At 40.2% G+C, this 22,789-nt stretch overlaps 1 long non-coding RNA gene across 1 annotated transcript; it reads left to right on the top strand.

Moving 5' to 3' along the window:
• The first annotated feature begins 7,067 nt into the window (after positions 1-7,067).
• LOC121033820 (uncharacterized) lies at positions 7,068-21,654 on the top strand. The gene is made up of 3 exons (XR_005792136.1): positions 7,068-8,179; positions 8,837-9,012; positions 20,978-21,654. It is a non-coding gene; the product is annotated as an uncharacterized LOC121033820 (long non-coding RNA).
• The last annotated feature ends 1,135 nt before the right edge of the window (positions 21,655-22,789 follow it).

Below are 22,789 nucleotides of genomic sequence, written 5' to 3'. Positions count from 1 at the left end.
GCTTTTGTATCTTTGGAAATATGTTCTTATGATCATTCTTGTATGTGTTTTTTTGGTGCATATAGTACAAGTGTTGGTTTGTTTGCTTTTGCCTTGGTAAGGACTCAAACTGCCAATAGAGGTTCTTTTGTTGTGCTCTAGTTAGCATCCCAGGGAACCCAGAGTTTCCCCCTGGCCCAGCACCCTGAAGGTTTGGCTCATCTCTTCATCCAAGGGATTTACAATCAGTCATGAGTTCAGTATATCTGAAATGACCACTACATGCCCTGTCCTGTACAAGGTGCTGACGACCCAGCTGTAAACAATATTTTACAAGCTCTAGTAGGCAGAGTCCTTGACCATGTGGCTCACCATGGTATTCATGGCTCCTAGAATAATGCCCGGCAGGTAGCAGGTACTCAATGATCAGTGGGTCAGCAAATCTGGTCTGCTGCCTGTTTTCGTAAATAATGTTTTGTGGAAAGACAGCCATACTCATTTGTTTACATAGTGTCTATGGTTTCCTTCCTGCTGCAGTGGCAGAATGGATAATTGTGAAAGTTAACTTATGTTCCCACAAGACCTGAAATATTTACTATCTAAATCTTTACTGAAAGAGTTTGCTGACGTCTAGTCTAGCTGGCCATTTGTCTCACTAAAAATTGACACTTCCATTACAACAGGAGAAGTATGGGTATTTTTGTTATTTTTAAGCTTATTATAGAAATTAAAAAACATTTTAATAAGTAGAGAGAGAAAAAAATGAAATTGGTTTACCAGCCAACCAGCTAGAAGAATGGATACTAGGGAATATATTAGTTTCCTAGGGATGCCATAACAAAATACCACAAACTGGGTAGCACAGAGCAACAGAAATTTATTTTCCCCCGGTTCTGGAGGCCAGAAGTCCAACATCAATGTGTCAGCAAAGCCATGCTCCCACTGAAGTTGCTAGGGAAGGATTTGTTTCAGGACTCTTCCCTAGCTTCTGGAAGTCTCAGGCATTCCCTCCACTTGTAAAAGGACATCCTTTCCCTATGTCTCTTCATGTAGACTTGTCTCTGTGCATATCTATATCTGTGTCCAAATTTCCCATTCTTAGAAGGACACTAGTTGAATTGCATTAAGGTCCACCCTAATAACCTCTTGATTAATTTGATTACCTCTGTAAAAACTGTATTTCCAAATACAGTCACATTCTGAGGTACTAGGTATTAGGACTTCAACATATCTTTCTTGAGGGGACACAATTCAGCCCACAACAGAGGAAATACTAGCTGTCTCTGGGACTTCATTAGCATCTTCTAAACTAAACAGATGTCCTATGAGACCTCTTTGGAAAAAGTCTGGGAAATAGTACACACAAGACAAATCTTCCTGAAGATTCACCACAACATTAACATTCCATAAACTCTGAGAAGTCTTCTTGTAAAACCTGTTTAACTCAAAACTTCCCAAATTATTTAACTCACAGACCCTAGGGCTGCAGCTTTGGAAAGAAAGTAAATAGCAGATAAGAAGAGAATCACGGATTTGGAAACATGATAAACTTGTAAAGGGGCAATAGATGATAGAGGTCAGAGGAAATTTTTAATGGTGACCAGGAACTTAGGAGGAAAGAAACAAAAATTCTCAATATAATTAGCTGCTGCCTGTTCAATGTACAGAAACTCTGATGTGCTTTATCTACATCTGCTGTTCTTGAATAGCTATGCATGGTTACCACCTTTCTGGATCTTGCTCCAATTCCCTAGGAGAATATTATGTGTCCTTCAAGGACCCCAGCTCCCTAGGTTTGTAAGGAGTTCCGATTTCCAATGTCACAATTTTGGAAATGAAAGTTTCTACTGTAGCTGTCTTGGTCTCCAAGTGGGAGATGTCTCTGAGTGGGACAGACAATAGAATTTCAGAGATATAAGTAACTTAATTATAAGTCATTTCATTCCTCCATAGTTTAGGGTCAAAGCTAGATCTTCCACCAACTCCATTTCGAGTCCCAATGTGTTAATCGTGGGGTGTGCTTGTATGTGAGTGTGGGCACTGGAATATGTAACCTACAAACCCTTGCAAAGACTGAGAAGAAACTTCCCTCTGCATTTTCCTATGCATCCTCTTGTGCATGGGTGTAGAGGTATGGGGAGCAAGGACATGCCATCGATGTGAGGTAGGCAAAGCTTGAGGATAGAAAGAGACAGAAATGAAATGACATATTAGTAACCAGTTTCTGCAAAGGCAAGTTGGATGATTCAGTCTTTAGCACCTCTGGCTAGAGGGTTAGTGTGTCCTGTGAGTCAGGTAATCTGTGAGCAATTAGGCGTTTCTTTGGCCCAGGGAAGCGTCACACTAGAGGCGATGGTGAGTCTCACCTTGTATAATGAGAGAAGTATTCATATTCACATCTTCAGGACTCCCTATGCAGATGAGAACATCAGGGTTTGGAAGCTTGTAGATGTGCTAGGTGGGAGAACCGCACCCAGATATAGAGAAAGTATGAGGAGGGCTGCAGAGGCTCCCTTGACCTTCCCTGAGCACCACACTTTTCTTGGCTCCACACCTTTTACTCTCCCATCACCTCTGCTTCTGAGGGTAAAGCAAACTAAATGAAATGGTTTCCATAGACCACAAGGGGGTGGTTCTATTTTCCTTTCTGAAGATTTCTTTTTTCTTTGGAAGTCATTCCCCTTTTATTAAAAAAAATTTTTTTTAAGTTCATTTGTTTATTTTGAGAGAGGGAACATGAGTTTGAGCGGGGTGGGATAGAGAGAGGGAGAGAGAAAGAATCCCAATCAGGCTCCATGTTGTCAACTTAGAGCCCAGTGTGGGGCTTGAACTCATGAACCGTGAGATCTGACCTGAGCTGAAATTGAGTCAGCCACTTAACCAGCTGAGTCACCGAGATGCCCCTCACTCCCCCTTTAATGCCTCAGGGAATTAAATGACAACTAGACTCTGACTTTGACTTTTACCAAATAACAAGCACATTTGAATAACTAAAGGTCCACAGAAATTTGATCAGCCAAAGGACCATACAGAACAGGTGCTGGTTTTCACTCAGGAACCTGGGATTTGGGTTATGACTGGTGATCTTGGAGAAGTCATTTTTTTCTCTCTGAGCCTCAGTTTCCTAATTTGCAAAGTGGAGATAATAATGTAATCTCTAACTGCCTATCAGGATTAGGATGGTCAAACTAGATCCTATATGAGATCATTGTAATTTATAAAGTTTTGTGTCATATTATTGTTATTTTGTCCATGAATTTAAAAGGATTAGAATAGTAGTTCCATTCTATTATCACTCTCATTAATTCTTGCCTCATCATCATCTTCCTCACCCAAGTCATGAGCTCTGGGATTCAGGAGCCACCCAACATGTGAAGACTTTGCATATAACTTCTTCTTCCTTTGAACTTTAGAACAGGAGCTCAACTCTGTATGTTAAAATCACCCAGCAACTAGGCACCAATATCTCTCATGAACATAGAGGTAAGAATTCTCAACAATCTAGTAGCAAATCAAATCTTAACAATGTATAAAAAGAATTATCTATCACAGCTAAGTGGGATTTAGCTCATGAATGCAAGTCTGGTTCAACATTTAAAAATCAATTAATGTAACCTGCCACATGAACAGACTAAAAAAGAAGAAAGATTACATCTCATACCAATATATGGACAAAATCCAACACCCATTCATGATAACAAAACAAAACAACTCTTGTCAAACTAGGAATAGAGGCAATTTCCTCAACTTGATAAAGAATATCTACAAAAATCCACAGCTAACATCTTACTTAAGTGAATAACTAGAGTGTTTTCTGCTAAGATCAAGAGCAAAGCAAGTATGTCCCCTCTCATCACTCCTTTTCAACATCATACTGGAAGTCTTAGCTAATATAACAAAACAAAACAAAAATGATATAAAAGGCATACAGATTGGGAAAGAAGAAATAAGCTGGTTTTGTTTACAGCTGACATGATTGTCTCTGTAGGAAATCCAAAAGAATCAACAAAAAAACTCCTAGAACTAATAAATGACTTTAGAAAGTCGGTCACTGATCTGTAGCAAGAAGGGCAAATTTCTGGAATATATGCTCCAAACTCACTTGTCCTGTCACCCATGGCAGACCTCACTGACCTTTCCCAAACTCTTTCCCAGTGAGCCCAGACACGGCCTTAGGATCCTTCTCAGCCCATCAGGTGGGCATCAATAATTGATCAGAGTTTGCCAGTGGAATCCCCTTTGTCATCTCTGCTTTATAGATTCACCCCATCTCCAAACCAGGGTCGGCTTTGCTGGATCTTCTTCCCCCTAGTCCTGCCTCCTTCTCCATGACTTGAAAAGTTTGGTGTTTTCACAGGAAAGCTCTCCAACAGAGGCTGAACAGACTCTGTGACGGCTGCTCAGGCTCTAGGACAAAGCTGTACCTTCATACTGTGCTTAGTCTTTCGCTCTCAAGGACTTTCTGCAAACATTAACTCATTTATTTGAAAAGTCTGGGGCTATGAGGACTAATGAGATAATGCTGATGAAACACTCTGTGTTCCCAAGATGAAAGACAGCAGGCTATTCATATAAAAGGCATTTTTAGAGGCTACTGAAAATTCTCACAGGGGTTGGCTGCCTTTTTTGCTTTGCTGTGAATATCGTTTAAGGCCAGGAGACAAGGCCTCACTACTGTTCTTTAGAGAAGGCTCGGTGATGTGGGAGGAGTAGCGGTGAGAACAGCTTGGTAGCACTCCTGCATCTATCACTTTCTAGTTTTATTATCTTAAGCAAGTTTCTTAATGTCTCTTAGCTTCTTTTCCCTCCTATGTCCAATGGGAATGATAACGTCTGGTTCAGATAATGTATGTGAGAATAGACACTTGATGTCAGCTCTTCTAAGGAGTTGGTCCGGCTTGGGCTGATTCTATAGAGCCACACAAGCAGTATATTTGCACTTTAGTAAGAGGAAATGTAGAGGATGGTGATGATTAAAAATCCAGAAAAGAGCCTTTCTCTGACTAACACGAGAATTAGGAGTGCTCAACTCTTTTAGAAATTCCCCTTATTGATCTTTAATTAAAAACAAGAGCCATGATGAGCCCAGCATGGCTCTAGAAGTCAGGTTGTATCCATTCAGACAGCTGACCTCTCTATTCAAAACATACTAAGTGGTTACTCCACACCAAGCTAAATAATGGGGATGAAAAACAAAGCTGTCATTTTCCCAATGTGTGAGAAGAAATCCCTGCTGCAAAATACAGATAACACATTTCATTAATTCTAAGATGCACATTTTCATCACACTGTAACATACCTGAAATTGGAGTGCATCTTAGACCTATCACAGTTTAAATAACAGCACTTCCTTCTTTTATTAATGCATCACAGAATAAATGGAGCATCTTGCAAATGATGACATCAGATTCAGTGAAATACAGCAATAGCTATCTCTCAGGACTATTTGCGGGTTAAAGGGAGTAAATTGGAAAAGCACCTGTATTTATGATCTACTTCTTCATAGCAGATAACCCCAAAATTTAGCAGCTTAAAGCAATAAACTTTTTTTTTTCCTCATGGTTTCAGTGGCCAGGAATCCAGGAGCAGTTTAACTCAGGTTCTAAGTCAGGGTTGCTTATGAGGCTGCAAAGGGAATTGGGTCTACTGTCATCTGAGGTTTGACTGGGTATGGAGGATCCACTTCCAAGATCATTCATGAAGCTGTCAGCTGGAGGCTTTAGTCTCTGCAATGTAGCCTTCTCCATTGAGCTGCTTATGACAAGGCATCTGGCTGATCCTAGAGTCAGTGGGGTGTGTGTGTGTGTGTGTGTGTGAAAGAGAGAGACAGAGACAGAGAGAGAAAGGCCCAAGATGAAAAGATTGAAGCTGCAGGTGTTTATACCTAGTCTTGGAAGTTACATACTGTCTCTTCTGCCACATTCTGTTGGTTACACAGACCAACACTGGTACAAGATAGGAGGGTGAGGAACACTGGGTGCCATCTTGGAGACTATCATAGTACCTAACACACTGAAGGATGAAAAGAAAGTCAGAAATAAATATTAGTTTTTCTCCCTGTGTAATACTCTCCTTTTTACCTCATATAAATTCTGTTGGAAGAGATTGGGTCTTCATTTAGGTTTATACCACCATCCAACTCATACTTTCAGTTTGCACAGCTATCTAGCTGGAGCGGCAAATGTAATGAAAGTGAAAAGATGTCAAAGAGAAGTTTCTGTGTTTGACAACTTGGTGTGGCTGGGGATGGAGACCTTCCCTTCTGGCTTGTGTTCAAAATGGAGAATCTTAGGATTTTACTGATCTCTCTTTATAAAAAAAATGCATCCAAATTTAGAGGCTAATCATCCAAGAGAACTCAGCCACCTTAGGGCTTCTCACCTTCATAGAGGGATGGTTTGGCACCACATGATGGCCTAAATACAAGAGCTCACAGGATCTCAGACCTAGAATCTTTTGTTAGGACATAAGGAAACTGGCTAGCAAATCATCATTTGCCAGTGTAGTGAAAAAAATAAACAGATGATTGTAAAATTCTGGAGCCATCAAATCCTGATTTCCAAGTATTATTGGAAATAAGAAGCCTGGTTATTCACAGATGATTTTAGAGCAGGCCTGGATACTGTCCCATGTACCCTAAGTCTATGGTTCTGGAAGTGTGGTTCTGGCCCAGCATCATCAGCATCACTTGGGAACTGATTTCAAATGCAAATTCTCAGTCCTCACTTCAGATCTGCTGAATCAGCCCACATGGGAGTGGAGCCCAGTGAGGCTTCTGTGTTTTAATAAGCAGGTGATTCTGATGCTTACTCAAGTTTGGGAACCACTGCTCATTGTAAAATCCTTTCCTTTGATGTAAGATATATCCCAACTGTCCCTCCATCTGCCCTCCACACACACACAAAGCAAAACTAAATTACAGTGTTTGGGGACGCACTTGGGTCATACAATTATGAAGAAAAGTAAGGAAATGATTACTGTAAAATCAGGAGAGTGGTTACTTTTGGAGAAAAGGGAGGGAGATATGGGTTGTGTAGGAAGGCGCACATGGAGGGCTTCTGGGATAGGAATGTTACCCATTTGAAGGAGTGTGGGATCACCCACTATGTGTCCAGCATGTGCTTTAGGAAGGTAATGCAAATATGATGGCTGGGGATGGACACATTCACACCCCTAGTTCCAGCACAGAGTAGCAGTGCTATTCTTTTCATAAAAGTAGAGTCTCAAACAAATGAAACCCAGTAAAATATAGTGGTTTTCCCACACCAGCAATCAATTTTCCAATACTCTGAACATCAACAGTTGTCTGACATTTTTCTCTAATTTAATTCTGATTCTAATTACCTGGAGTTAGTGTCAGATTCCACAGATTTAAGAGCTCAGTCCCATAAGACTGTGTGATCTGTGTATCTCTGGCTGGGACAGCCATGCCTGGGGATGATATGACCTGATAAGATGGATGCTGGCTTCACTATACATAGATTTGGTGGGAACCCCTTATTGGGTTACTTTGCACCCAAGATGGAGAGAGGGACAGGGAAAGTGTAGAGCAGAGTGAGGTGACTCCAAAGACCAGCAGCAGTTTGAACTCAGCAGTCCTTGGAGAAAGATGTGTGTTCAGTGTGGAAGCAGATATTGAGGAGTCCACCTTAACCATTCGCTTTGACTTATTTCTATCTCCCATCCGGCTGCTACTTAATCCCTTGGCCCTCCTAGCCTGGTAGTATCTTCAGAAATGGAGATGCAGGGTAGTGTTGCAGAAAGAGCACTAGACTAGGGGTCAGGGCTTTCATCCCAGGTTTGCCCCCTGACTTGAGTAAGTTCACTCCCTTCTCAATGCCCATGACATTAGACCAGACCATATGTAAGCAGATTATAGTAAAAACACGCACAGGGCTGGAATTGGAATTGGAAGGATAAAATACCTCTAAGGGCATTGGATGTATTTCCCATCATGCAGATATTATATTACAGATCTATAACTTCATTGAAAAATAAAGATGATAGAATGAAAATGTATTTGGTATTATTTTATTGTAGCTTTGTAACAGGAGTTAATCCTGCTTGTATCTCTTTGTTTCTTTAGTGACAGAAGTGGAAGTTACTTTTCCTAGTGCCAGGGTAGAAAATGGCTACGTGGACTTCCCCAGGGGAGTTTTCCCTTAGGAGGATACATATCAATTTACACTGTAGAAGACAGGTAAGTAAAGGGTGAGGAGCCCTGAATATCCAGGGAAAGATGAAATAGAGGCCCTTTATGTTTGGAGAGTTGGGGGGTAGGGGATAGGTGGTGGAAATAATGCTGCCACTCCACCTCTTGGGGATCACTGGAGTGAAAGGACTGAAAGAATTCTGTAGACAGTGGAATCCATTCCGACTCAGAGATTCAGGGGCCAGCTCTGCGTGTACAGAGACTAAAAGAGCTGGGTTGAAAGGGTGGCCATATGAGGGCCTCTGACAGAGCCGGGTGCTGCAGGGCACTGTCCCTGAAGAGCCCTTATGGCCCCTTCAGAACAGAGCATGCTATGGGCTCCTCACAACAGAGGAATCATTTCAAGGTGAACCAACTGGTCTTCAACAGCGACACCATGTGGCTGAGAGAAGTAAAGACAGCACTGGACTTGAAAGATCCAGGGTCAGCCTGCACCCAAAGGAACAGTGAGTGGGTGTACGTAGGTCAGGAGGAAGACTGACCTTTTTATTACTAGACTAGGTAAGGACTACAGTGATTTTGTTTGGTATTGGTACTTTGAGTTTTGGGAGCAGTTCATACTAGTTAAATACATTCTATGATAAATGCTAAAAATAGATTTTACATTTCTGGAAATCTGTAACTACAATGTTTTGACTTTTGCAGGTTTTGCTGGAGCCTCTGAGCATCACACTGCAGACTACTGAACACAAGCATTGTTTGGTTTCCTCTTTCACTGCATGGTGTCCAACCTGTTTTTTGAAAAGGAAGAGGGAGAATGGAGGACTCAATTTTTGAATTTCAAATGAGATTACACCGGGGTCATTACATTTTTCTCTAAGGTACCTTTCAGCTCAAATGTCTATAGTTGTATATGGAACTTTTTAATGTTTTAAGAATCTCCTGGAAAAGTTATTCATGCTACTCACTGTGGACTTCTAGTTGATCAAATGTTTCATTTCGCTTCCAGCTGAATAGCACAGTATTGGTTTCTCAAAGCATTTATTTGTAAATGTATTAGGAATAAGACTGTGTTAACTAGTCAAATGGGTATAGTCCACGTGGTTTAGAGTGTCATTCATTCAAACAAATAGGTAATGTGTGAGTCCCACTGTGTGTCAGGCATTGTTCTGGTCATGGAAGATAGAATGGTATAGAACAGAACATGGCACCTCCCTCAAGGAGTCTCCCTGGCTAGAGAGAATCACAAGATGCTCTAAGAGCAGAGAGGAGGAAGATCTGAGCCAGTCTCAGTTGCCAGCACTGATTTTGAGGGGCATAAAGGCACAGATGGATGAATGCCAACAACCAAGCATAGAACCAGCCCATGGAATCAATAATTTACATGTAGGCAGGGCTGCTCAGAAGTTGTAGTTGAGAGTTGGAATCAAGACTACTTGGGTTTGAATCCCAATTCCACCACTTAGCAGCTATATAATTTCGGGTATGTCACTAAAGCCCCAAGTACCCCTAGTTCCTTACCTGTGAATTGGAGAGAATACCTACCTCAGGAGAAGTTTAAATTAGAGAATATTGGTAAAGTGTAATGTTGAGCAGCATTGCTGTATAAATTGAGCTGTATTTTAATAATAATAATAAATCAAAAATTTGTAGACCAATAAGATCATCAGTGAATTTTTGTTATATTTGAATCAGGATTGACCCATTTAATAAAGACTTGCTGGTTTAGACCAGATGAGATTTACCATATTTCTCTAATGCTCTCGATATTGACCTTGACTGCATATCAGAGTCACCTGAAGAATCTTAAAGCTGATGCCTGGACTTCAACCCCAGAGTCTGATGCAATCAGTCTGGAGTATGCTTTGGGCTTCAGCGTTTTTAATCATGCAGCCCAGGTCTAGCTGAATATGGAAAGTGAGCAGATCTGTCCTTGGGTCACAGGCAACCAAGGCAGTTGCTGATGACTTTCCCCTTATATACCTGCATTCTGAGCTAGAAGTTTTATTGGAAACAACCAGTGGGAGAGGGAGTCACCTCCACCAACTGGTGCTAAAAATTGACAGAGGCGCCTGTACTTCTAACCCCATGAGGCATTTGTTAGTCCTAACTGTTCCAGGATGTGTTCCTCAGCCAGCAGCTATGGGATGACTGGAATAGATGCAGTTAGAAAGGTGATTCCAGGGACAGCTTTGCTATAGCCCAGGCAAGAGACTATCGACAAATCATTCTTCCTGCTCCATCTCGGTTTTGTTATCTGTGTCTGTTTATGGAGACGAGAGTATTTCCGTATGCCCATAGACCTGTTCTTAGGTCCATGAGTTATGCTGGTAAAGCACTTTGCAAGCCATAAAATACTGTATGAATGAAATAAAATACCCAGTAGAAATTTGACATTGCACTTTTTGAAACTAAAAACTGCTATTTTGTATAGTTTCTGCTGTCCAGAGCTAAGTTTTTAAATACCTTATACAAAGCTGTGATGATTGAGACCATTTTCTATAGCAATTCTATGTCCTATGTTTCACAAAAACAAAACAGCAGTGAATTCTATTTTCTATTCTAATAATTTATCGTGATAAACCTTTTGCAAAACACCATCTAAGGAGTGGGCCTACAGGGTAAAATGACTTCTTTTTTTTATGGAAAAGTAATTACTGTAATGAGTTTTTGTTATGTGTGAGGCTCCGTAAAGGAAATCTAATTCAAATGGAGTCAGAGAGCTGAAGGTAGAGCTCTCAAACTAAACCTCTGGCTGCAGCCCTTGTATTCCCAACAGGAAGAAACCTATACTTTACAACCCCAGCAGGAAGAAAGATTTTCACCTTACGTAGCAACAGCCAAGCCAATGAGAGACTGTTGCAATTCAGCCAATGAGAAGCCACTACCCTTTGAACTCCCAGTTTATTCAGATGGACTTTTTTGTTTATAACAGCCTCTCCCAACTCCCCCAACTTTCCTCTATAGAAGAACATTCCTCTCCTTTGTTCTCTGAACTTGGAGTATGGTTTTGGCATAGCTTGCCTGTCCTGAGTTGAAATTCTCTGCTATTCCCAAATAAACCCATTTTTTGCTGGTAAAATAACTGTCTTTTTTTTTTTTTAAGTTAACATATGCAAATATAAAGCACTTGGGGCCATGCAATTTTATTGAGGATAAAAAGTAACCAGAATTCAAATTAAGGGTTCTAATTAGTAATGTAAATTAGCAACATAAATTAGTGAGGTTTTTTTTTTTTTTTTTTGTTTTGGTTTTGGGGTTTTTTTTTTTTTTTTTTTTTGTAGAATTATTTCCTTTCAGGTTATGGAGACGTTAGAGAACATTTATTTTTCTTAAAAAACACAATTCAACTAAGTAAATTTTAAAGATCTTACTAACTTTATTCAGAGATTCATGAACCCGGCAGCACCCAAGCTACCAAATAAAAAGGAGCCCCGAGTAGTTGTACAATTCAAGAGGGCTGATAGACCAAAGTGAGCAGGAACAGAAAGTTACACTGGGCAAAAGCAGATTGGTTATTGGTTATTGCAAGGTTACCTTCCTTACAGCTAAGGGACGTGTTGGAGCTGGGTCAGGTTAGCTGCGCTGAGCAGACAAGCACTGATTGGTTGACCTGGGCCTTTCTTTCTTGGGAGGGCTGAACATAGAAACTTAGTTAAAAGTTTTGGTTTGCTGACATCAGACTGAATGTGAGTGACTCCACCTTGAGCCCAAACTGGTCACGTTACCACCTTCCTAAATCTGATTTGGACTGCCTAGCAAATACACATTGTTGTATGTTCTTCCAGAGCTGTGTGTGCTGTGCTGTGAGCAGCTAGATGCCGATGTGGAGCTGGTAGGTAGGGACCACTGGAGAACTCTGCAGGCTGATCTCTTAATCTCATGCTGCAGGACAAGGTTATATGAAAAAGACAACTTTTCTATGGAAAAGTTAAAAGTACATTGAGAGGCAGCCTAAAGTACAGATTCCATCCAGAGTCACATTGCCCCCTTTGAATCCCAGCTTCAATTTTTACCAAGTGTGTGACTTCGGGCAAGTAATTTAACCTCTCTGTGCCTCAGTTCCGTCTTCTATTAGATGGAGGTAATAGTAACTACATCATTAGGTTGTTATGAAGATTAAATGAGTTAATAAAGGTAAAATGATTAAAACAGTAGCTGGGACATAATAAACATCATGTAAGTGTTAAGTAAAATACACTTTTTAACACAGTGTTACAGCATCTGTAATTTACTCTAAGGCATATTGGTATAGACAAACTATAGGAGTATAAATAAACTTTATTCTACATCTTCGTGGTGAAAAATTAACAATGAAATGCCCAATTTGAGAATCTACTTTCTGAGGATGGTTAGAGCAGAGCTTTGAATATTGCCAGATAAATCTATATCAGAAGGTAAGTGATTTGATTTAGTGTTAAAAAGAAAAAAATAGCGGGGTGCCTGGGTGGCTCAGTTGGTTAAGCGTCCAACTTTGGCTCAGGCCAGGATCTTGTGGTTCCTGATTTCAGCCCTGCGTCTGGCTCTGTGCTGACAGCTCAGAGCCTGGAGCCTGCTTCGTATTCTGTGTCTCCCTCTCTCTCTGCTCCTTCCCTGTTCATGCTCGCTTGTGCTCTCTCTCTCTCAAAAATAAACATTTAAAAAAAAGAAAAAAATAATAAATGATGGTAACAGCAAAAAAGAAATTTGTTGAATAGTATGCTTCATACACTGTCATTTACATTTATTCAAATGTACTGTCAAGTACATTTATTCACTCAACATATATTTATTAAGAATCCACTACATTCCAAGTACAGCGAGAGGCGTGAGATACACATTGGTCTAAGATGGACGTGAAGCCTACCCTTTGGGGCTTCAAGATGAGACCTAAAGGATGAGGTGGTGCCCACCAGCCAAGGCAGGTGGGGATAGAGTTCCAGGCAGTGGGAACAGCAAGGACAGGACCTGAGGGCAGGATACTCAGCAGGTTTGGGCAAACGAAAGGCAACTTGGGTGGTCGGATAGTGGGGGGCAAGAGGATAGCAAGCAGCAGATAACTCTCTGGGAGTGTTTTGCTTGATCTTCCCAAAGCACTGGACCTATTGAACCTTGAAATTGTATCCCCCTTGATTTCCACGTTGTCTCTACCACTTGATTTTCTCCCTTCTTATACAAGGTTGAATAGTGTTCCCCAAATTCATATCTACTCAGAATATGACCTTATTTAGAAATAGGGTCTTTGCTGATGTAATTAGGCAAATGATTACATGGATTGCATGGATTAGAGTGGGCCCTAAATCCAAGGATAGGTGTTCTTATAAGAGGCCCATGTGAAGACGCATAGAGAGATGAAGGCCACATTACAGAGCCAAGATTGGAGTGATGCAGCACAAGCCAAGGACCCCCAAGAATTGCCACCACCACCACTGCTGGCATATAGGCATGGAACAGTCTCCCTCAGAACCTCCAAGGAACCAAACCTGCTGGCACCTGAATTCAGACCTCTAGTTTCCCAAACTGTGAGACAGTAAGTTTCTATTGTTTTATACCACCTGGTTTGTGGTAATTTGTTATGGCAGCCCTAGGAAACTAACATACATCTCTTTGACTGTACATTCTCAGTCCTTTTCCTGGTTTGTCCTTCCCGTTCATACCCTTGGTGTGATCCAAGGCTTCTATCCTTGTTGATACTCACTCCTTACATCCTGTCCTTGGCACCTATTGGCAAACAGCCTTACTCTCCACCCAAGGCAAACAGGAAAGAAGTCTGGGAGTTAGCCAATAGGGTTTCCTCTATTTCAGCTTCCACATTCAGTTAGTCACCAAGTCCCATGAACACTGCACTCTTTTTAAAAATTATTTTTCGGGGCGCCTGGGTGGCGCAGTCGGTTAAGCGTCCGACTTCAGCCAGGTCACGATCTCGCGGTCCGAGAGTTCGAGCCCCGCGTCAGGCTCTGGGCTGATGGTTCAGAGCCTGGAGCCTGTTTCCGATTCTGTGTCTCCCTCTCTCTCTGCCCCTCCCCCGTTCATGCTCTGTCTCTCTCTGTCCCAAAAATAAATAAACGTTGAAAAAAAAAATTTAAAAGCCACCTGGCTAAAAAAAATAAATAAAAATAAAAAAAATAAAAATAATAATTATTTTTCAAGAAAAATGGGTGGGTAATACTTGCATGTGATTTTAAAAGATATAACACGAATAGATAAATACACAGACCAATGGAACAGACTAGACATTCCAAAATAGATCCAAACATATATAGAAATTTATTAAAGAATAAAGATAGTCACTAGAAAAAAATATTTACTTAAAAAACTGGTGTGGGGGGGCACCTGGGTGGCTCAGTCAGTTAAATGTCTGTCTTTGGCTCAGGTCATAAACTCATGCTTTGTGGGTTCAAGCCCCACAGAGGGATCTGTGCTGACAGCTTAGAGCCTGGAGCCTGCTTCGGATTCTGTGTCTCCCTCTCTCTCTGCCCCTCCCCACTCGTGCTTTGTCTCTCCCTCTATCTCAAAAATAAATATTAAAAAAAAATTTTTTTAATGGTGTAGGGACAACTGGATAGCCATTTCAAAAAAAAGATAAAATTAAATCTTTTGTATTTTTTTAAATTTTATTTTTTATTTTTTAAAACTTACATCCAAATTAGTTAGCATATAGTGAAACAATGATTTTAGGAGTAGATTCCTTAATGCCCCTTACCCATTTAGCCATCCCCCCTCCCACAACCCCTCCAACAACCCTCAGTTTGTGCTCCATATTTATGAGTCTCTTTTGTCCCCCTCCCTGTTTTTATATTATTTTTGTTTCCCTTCCCTTATATTCATCTGTTTTGTCTCTTAAAGTCCTCATATGAGTAAAGTCATATATTTGTCTTTCTCTAACTAATTTTACTTAGCATAATAGCATAATACCCTCCAGTTCCATCCACGTAGTTGCAAATGGCAAGATTTCATTCTTTTTGATTGCCGAGTAATACTCCATTGTATATATATATACCACTTCTTCGTTATCCATTCATCCATCGATGGACATTTGGGCTCTTTCCATACTTTGGCTATTGTTGATAGTGCTGCTATAAACATGGGGGTGCATGTGCCCCTTCGAAACAGTACACCTGTATCCCATGGATAAATGCCCGGTCATGCAATTGCTGGGTCATAGAGTAGTTCTATTTTTAGTTTTTTGAGGAACCTCCATACTGTTTTCCAGAGTGGCTGCACCAGTTTGCATTCCCACCAGCAGGGCAGAAGAGATCCTCTTTCTCTGCATCCTCGCCAACATCTGTTGTTGCCTGGGTTGTTAATGTTAGCCATTCTGACAGTTGTGAGGTGGTATCTCATTGTGGTGTTGATTTGTATTTCCCTGATGATGAGTGATGTGGAGCATTTTTTCATGTTCAGTTAGCCATCTGGATGTCTTCCTTGGAGAAGTGTCTATTCGTGTCTTTTGCCCATTTCTTCACTGGATTATTTGTTTTTTGTGTGTTGAGTTTGATAAGTTCTTTATAGATTTTGGATACCAACCCTTTATCTGATATGTGGTTTGCAAATATCTTCTCCCATTCTGTTGTTTGCCTTCTAGTTATGCTGATTGTTTCCTTCACTGTGCAGAAGCTTTTTATTTTGATGAGGTCCTAATAGTTCATTTTTGCTTTTGTTTCTCTTGCCTCTGGAGACGTGTTGAGTAAGAAGTTGCTGTGGCTAAGATCTAAGAGGTTTTTGCTTGCTTTCTCCTTGAGGATTTTGATGGCTTCTTGTCTTACATATAGGTCTTTCATCCATTTTGAGTTTCTTTTTGAGTTATTATTTTCTTACAAGAAAGTGGTCCAGGTTCATTCTTCTGCATGTCGCTGTCCAGCTTTCCCAGTCCCACTTGCTGAAGACACTGTCTTTATTCCATTGGATACTCTTTCCTGCTTTGTCAAAGATTAATTGGCCATACATTTGTAGGTCCATTTCTGGGTTCTCTATTCTGTTCCATTGATCTGAGTGTCTGTTCTTGTGCCAGTATCATACTGTCTTGACGATTACAACTTTGTAGTATAGCTTGAAGTCTGGGATTGTGATGCCTCCTGCTTTGGTTTTCTTTTTAAAGATTGCTTTGGCTATTCAGGGTCTTTTCTCATTCCATACAAATTTAAGGATTGTTTGTTCTAGCTCTGTGAAGAATGCTGATGTTATTTTGATATGGATTGCATTGAATATGTAGATTGCTTTGGATAGTATTGACATTTTAACAATATTTGTTCTTCCTACTCAGGAGCATGGCATCTTTTTCCATTTTTTTTTGTGTCTTCTTAAATTTCTTTCTTAAGCTTTCTATAGTTATTCAGTGTATAGATTTTCCATCTCTTTGGTTAGATTTATTCTGAAGTATTTTATGGGGTTTTTTTTTGTGCAACTGTAAATGGGATTGATTCCTTGATTTCTCTTTCTGTCACTTCATTGTTGGTGTATAGGAATGCAACCGATTTCTGTGCATTGATTTTATATCCTGCAACTTTGCTGAATTCATGAATCAGTTCTAGCAGTTTTTTGGTGGAATCTTTTGGGTTTTCCATGTAGAATATCATGTCATCTGCGAAGAGACATGATATATGTGTGTGTGTATATATATATATATATATATAGTTGAATTTATCAAGATTTTCTATGTATATATGTGTATATATATATATATATATATATGGTATTTTTTTTTGGCAAGGCATACAACATCACAAAGAAAGCCAAAAGGCAAATGACAAATTGGTGGAAAATACTTGCCACTTACATTGGGACTAATCTTTTTAATATATAAAGAGTGCTTAAAAGTAAAAAAGAATGGAATGTAAGACCTGACACAAAAATGGACAAAATCATAAATGGACAATATGAGAAAGGGATATACAGTTGACCCTTTTTTTTAATGATTATTTTTGAGAGAGAGAGAGAGAGAGACAGAGTACGAGAGGGGGAGGGGCAGAGAGAGAGGGAGACACAGAATCCAAAGCAGGTTCCAGGCTTCAAGCTGTCAGCACAGAGCTCTCCGCGAGGCTCGAACCCATGAACCGTGAGATTATGACCTGAGTCAAAGTGCCACACTTAACCGACTAAACAACCCAGCCACCCCATAGTTGACTCTTAAATATGTAAAAAGATGTTGACATTTACTCAGAATAAAAGCAAATTAAAATTATACAGAGATATGATTTCTCACCTACCAGATTGACAACAATTCAAAAACTTGGTAATATACTCTGTTGGTGAGACTGTGGGGAAATAAACACTGCCATACAATGCCCATGGGACTGCAAAATGATACAGTCCAGGGTGAAGGGAATTGGACAATTCTTAATAATAATTATGTATTTACTCAGGAAAACCACTTCTAGGAAATTACCTTGAAAGGGAACTTTCATAAATATGAAAGAATGTGTGTACAATATTCCTCATTACAATATGACTTGTAATAGTAAGATAGTGGAAACAATCCACATGACCACCAATAAATTAAACTGTGGTACAGCTACAGGAGTACTATGCAGTCATAATTTTAAAAATATGAAATATTTCTATAACCTGATATGGAGTGGTTTCCAGTATGATATTATTAAGTGAAAAAAATGAGGTGTAAAAAACAAGGAAACATAATATAAATATATATATTTATATATATACATACATATAAATATATATTTATTTATTTATATATGTACACATATATATGTTTTGGCTTATTTTTTGCAAAAAAAAAAAGGGAACACAAGAAGGATAAAACCAAGACTAATGAAAATATCTACTTCTGGGGATGGTAGGAACAGAGTGAAGAAAAGGGATGAGGGTGGCATTTCTTTCCTTTTTATATTGTTCTGATTTTTGAACCAAGTAAAAGTGGTCCATAAAAGAATTCAATAAAATGTAATAAAAAGATTTTTTTAAATCAAAACCTAAAATCAAATATAAAAAGAAACACATGAATCTCTAGCAAATTACTATCAAGATTTCTTTGCACTCCCTTTTGTTCTCATGTATCTTAGTAAAGACGTACAGAGGACTGTGTTCAAAGTTACTTGAATTACCCTGTTCTGTACTTTACACAGTACCATGATTGCCCGTCCTTGGTGTCCTTAATTGTGAAGAAAAAAGGAGATTACAAAACATCTAAACTCTACTTCATAGATTTAAGATGGTATTAACATTAGAATTGAGATTCTCAAGCTATTTTGTATATACAATATTGTAGAGTACAGCAAAAAGGTAAATATGTGAATGCAATTAGGAGCCAAGATTTTCAGAGTGGTCATGTAGAATATTCTTGGTCTTAGAAGATGCCTACTGAAGTTTTTCCAGTGAAGTTCATGATGTCTACAACTTTCTTTTAAATGATTCAGAAATAAAAAACATGTGAGAAACATAGAGCAAAGAGAGCAAAATATGAGCAATTGATGAATCTAGCTGAAGAATAGTGATCTTTGGATAATTCTAATTTTTTCAATTTTTCTAAGTTCAAAATTGCAATAAAAATTTTAGAACAAGCAATATATCTCATTGGCATTTTATAAAACACGTTTTGCTATTAACTCTAATCAGAAATACATCATTTATAGCAGTAAAAGTAAGCTAGATTTTTGCTCCATTAAGAATCAGCAGGGGTGCCTGGGTGGCTCAGTCCATTGAGGATTCTACTTCGGCTCAGGTCATGATCTCGCATATGACGAGTTCAAGCCTTGCATCAGGCTCTGTGCTGACAGCTCAGAGCCTGGAGCCTGCTTTGGATTCTGTGTCTCCCTGTCTCTCTGCCCCTCCCCCCACTCATGCTCTGTCTCTCTCTGTCTCAAAAATAAATATAAACATTTTAAAAAATTTAAAGAATCAGCAGTAAAATATCAAGGGCTTAGAAAATCAAAGGTTTATTTCTTGTTCATGCCATCTACCCATCACCCAGTCTGTGCAAGAGGAGAAAGAGAACTGTGGAAGGTCTCCCACAAATAATGAATTGCTTGACTAGAAATGGCACACACAACTCATTAATCACATGACCTAACTCACCCCTATAGGGAGTGAGACATTGGGAAATATCTGATGAGCAGTGTAAATGATTATCACCTCGCTCGTTCATGCCACACTAAACATTGATAGATGTGAGAAGTTAATACAGTGTAGAGATTAAGAACACAGGTTCTGCAGCCAGATTACCCGTTACTAGCTCAATCACTGGCTAGCTAATCTTGGGCAAGTTACTTAATCTCTTTGTGCCTCATTTTCTTCAGGTGTAAAAATTGGGCCTAATAATAAGTCACTGAGGAAAGATTAGGTAAGTTAACATAGTTAAAGCATTTAGAACAATAGCTGGCATATAACTATCATCAACATTATTATTTTATAGTATGAAACTCAAGATAATGCATTAAAGAAATTTCGCAATGTCCCTCCTCCAAAGCAAACAGTGCAAAGATTTACAGTGAAAAGTGAGTTACTCTCTCACATCTGAGCCTCATCAATCAGTTTTTCTCCCCAGATATGATTGTTACCAGCTGTGGCATTTATTGGCTGGAATTTATTGCCTTCCGGCTCCCATCTCCCCATCATCTCTCTGCTTCTGATAAATGAAGCATCTTTCCTTGTTAAGCTTTGGCAGTAGAGGACACTGGTGGGACTCTGGAGGAAAGATGGGCTTCTCTTCCTGGTTCTGGTGGGTTTTCTGTTCTTGCACGTGTGGCTGGGAAGGTGTGTGGGAGACCCAGTGATGGTGGGGGCCCCAGCTGGCTTTCCCAGGGCCAGCTCAGCAACGCTCCTGTAAAAAGTTTATTTCCTGGCAGGTTTCCACCTCGGCCAACTAGTGGCCCAGCCAGCTTCTCATCAAGTTCAACAGCACTCTCCGTGGCCGTTTCCCAGAGAATTCCATCAGTAACCCCCAGCAAGTGATTTCTTTCCTACCAGCTGCAGACGACTGGTTCCTCACTGGAGGTATTTCCAGCTTGTCAGCCCTGGATTGTCAACCAGCTCTGACTCAAGACAATCCAGCAAAATACTGCACCATGGCAGGGAAGGGGCTTCTTTTTCTTTTCTCCAAGAAGGTCTCTGGGTCCAGCCTTGAGACTTCATCTTCCAAGTTCCTTCCTTTCTTGGGAACTCTTTCTCAGCTCTAAGAGTTCCCTTATTATCATTTAGTAAACTACCTGTAAATAACCACTTTTTCTCCAAGAACAATTTTGTGATTTATTCAGAAGACTGGCTTCCAGATCACTGTGGACAAGACCCAACTTGGCTGGAAGACACAGTCCTTGGCAGAACCACACGGACAGCTCAGATGGCCAAATTTTATTCTCAGAAAGGATCAGAGATGAAAATACCCTGATTTCCCTAACGCCTTGTTTCAGTAGCCGGGAGGGTGTAACTCTTGTATTGAAAAGCAAATCGTTTCAAGAAAAAAAATTCCACTATAGGGATGTTCTATAATATATGCAATTATGTCATGCAAATTCAATAATAGGCATCCAGCAGAATAGTAAAAACAATAATAACATAATAATAAGAGAAAATACTGGGTAAATGAATGAAAGTGCCAGGCAAGCTTTTACCTGCCATTCTTCTCCCAGGGTGGACCTGGAGGCCATTCTGTAAGCCTCTGCCTCTGATGCCTCTGTGCCCCAAGCATGAGTCCAATGCTTAAATATCTACTGTTTTCAATATAATATATCTTCTAAAAGCTGGCCAGCTTCTTCATCTGGTGTTCAACTGAACAAACAATAACCTTCTCCAACACCATAGAAAACCTGGCTGCTCTGGACTAATGGAAAAAACACAACAGTCTCATATTTAATGTCTCTCAAGGGTTTTCACAGGTCATTTCTGACCATAGAAATGTGTGTTCCTCTCCAGAGTTCCACGAACTATAGAGCTGCCCTACCACATCAGATAGGACTACCCTGGAGCCTCAAAGCTGACCAGAATCAGGTTTGGTCCATATTGTCAAGGCAAATATTTTCTGGAAGCCAGGACTAACCCTATGACTGGGTTCAGTAGGGGCCACCATGGAGGTAAGATTAAAGGCAAGTCAATCTTAACCATGCTATACCCCTTTTCTCATTCCCTTGACACTTGCCCCCCTGTAAAAAAAATGAAAAGAAAAAGCCCTAGAGAAAACATTTTTAATCTGATTGTGCTACCTGAATGAGATAGCTCTTTAATCCTCAGTAGACTAGCAATGATCAGTTTATTCCCTTAACCAACAGCCCGCTAAAGATTGGGGGTGGGGATTTACAGATCCGGAAGGCTCAGCATCTTGGGGAACACCGAATCAGTTCTTGCACTCTCTCTGCTTCTTCCCCACTGCATACAAACTTCCACTGCCCACAGAATGATGTCCAGTTTCAAGAATCTTTGTCTGCTGGACCAGGACGAGCTGAGTCCCCCAAGCAGGGTCTGGTTCTCACTCACCTGCAGGTATGCCCAGCACTGAGCACAGTTAATGGCACATAAGCCAAATGGAGCTCATGAATGAATGGCAACTGAGTGAAAATGTAGCCCATAGAAAACACAGGCACCATATGTGCAAGTCTTGGTACAGTCTCATGTCAAAGTAAAAAAACAAAAAATTAACTGGAAAGCCCTTTATTATTTTTTTAAGTTTGTTTATATTGAGAGAGAAAGAGACAGCATGAGTGCGGAAGGGGTAGAGAGAGGGGGAGGGAGGGAAAATCCCAAGCAGGCTCTGTGCTGCCAGAGCAGAGCCTGTTGCAGGGCTTGAATCCATGAAACCGTGAGATCATGACCTGAGCCAAAACCAAGAGTCAGATGCTTAACTGACTGAGTCACCCAGGCACCCCAACTGGAGAGCCCTATAGATCTTTGCCAAGTTTCTCAAGGAATACCAAAAAACTCTGTTTATAATGTAAAACAAACTTATGAACTTATATCTCACCTCCATGGCAGCTGGCCCCAAATCTCTCTCAAATTACCCCCCATTTTCTTAACTTTCCTCATTCCCTTCCCAAGTCCCTTTCCAAACACAGCTTCCACTCTTTCCTAGAAGTACAGAGTAGCTGCTTAAAAACACAAGCTCTGGGGCTTACCTTGATGGTTTCAAATTTCTGTCACCATTTAACTGGAACAGGTGCTTGGCATGTGGTAAGTGCTCAATAAATGCAACTGGTTATTTAAATCCTACTGCTTCTCCAATATCTTTTCTTTCTTTCTTTCTTTCTTTTTTTTTTTTTAACTTGGCCTCTTTTTTCATTAATACAAAAGAAATGTCTATTAGTTTTCCAGGGCTTCCCAAACAAATCGCCACAAACGTGGTGGCTTAAAACAACAGGAATTTATTCTCTTGCATCTCTGGAGGCCAGAAGTCCAAAGTCAAGGTGTTGGTAGGGCTGTTCCTCTCCAGAGCTCTAGGGGAGACTCTGTTCTTTGCTTCTTCAAGCTCTCGTGGGCTTTCAGCATCCCCCGGTTTGTAGCTGCATCACTCCAACAGCTGCCTCTGTCTCCACCATGGCTTTCTCCTGTGTGTATCTCCTCTGCGTGTCCACGAGAGTTTTGTCATTGAGTTTAAGGCCCACCCAGATAATACAAGATGATCTCATTTCAAGAATTCAGCCTGCTGTGAAATGACCCTGGGTCCTTCCTCTTGTGGGTAGCGAGTGGGGAAGGACTGGATATACCTGTGATTTAATTTTTTTTCTTTTACACTTG

This window comes from Herpailurus yagouaroundi, unplaced genomic scaffold, assembly GCF_014898765.1.
Source record: "Herpailurus yagouaroundi ecotype Mexico unplaced genomic scaffold, PumYag 159, whole genome shotgun sequence".
Classification (NCBI taxonomy): Eukaryota; Metazoa; Chordata; class Mammalia; order Carnivora; family Felidae; genus Herpailurus; species Herpailurus yagouaroundi.
The sequence above is the reverse complement of the archived record's forward strand: the minus strand, read 5'-3'. Positions and strand labels throughout refer to the sequence as shown.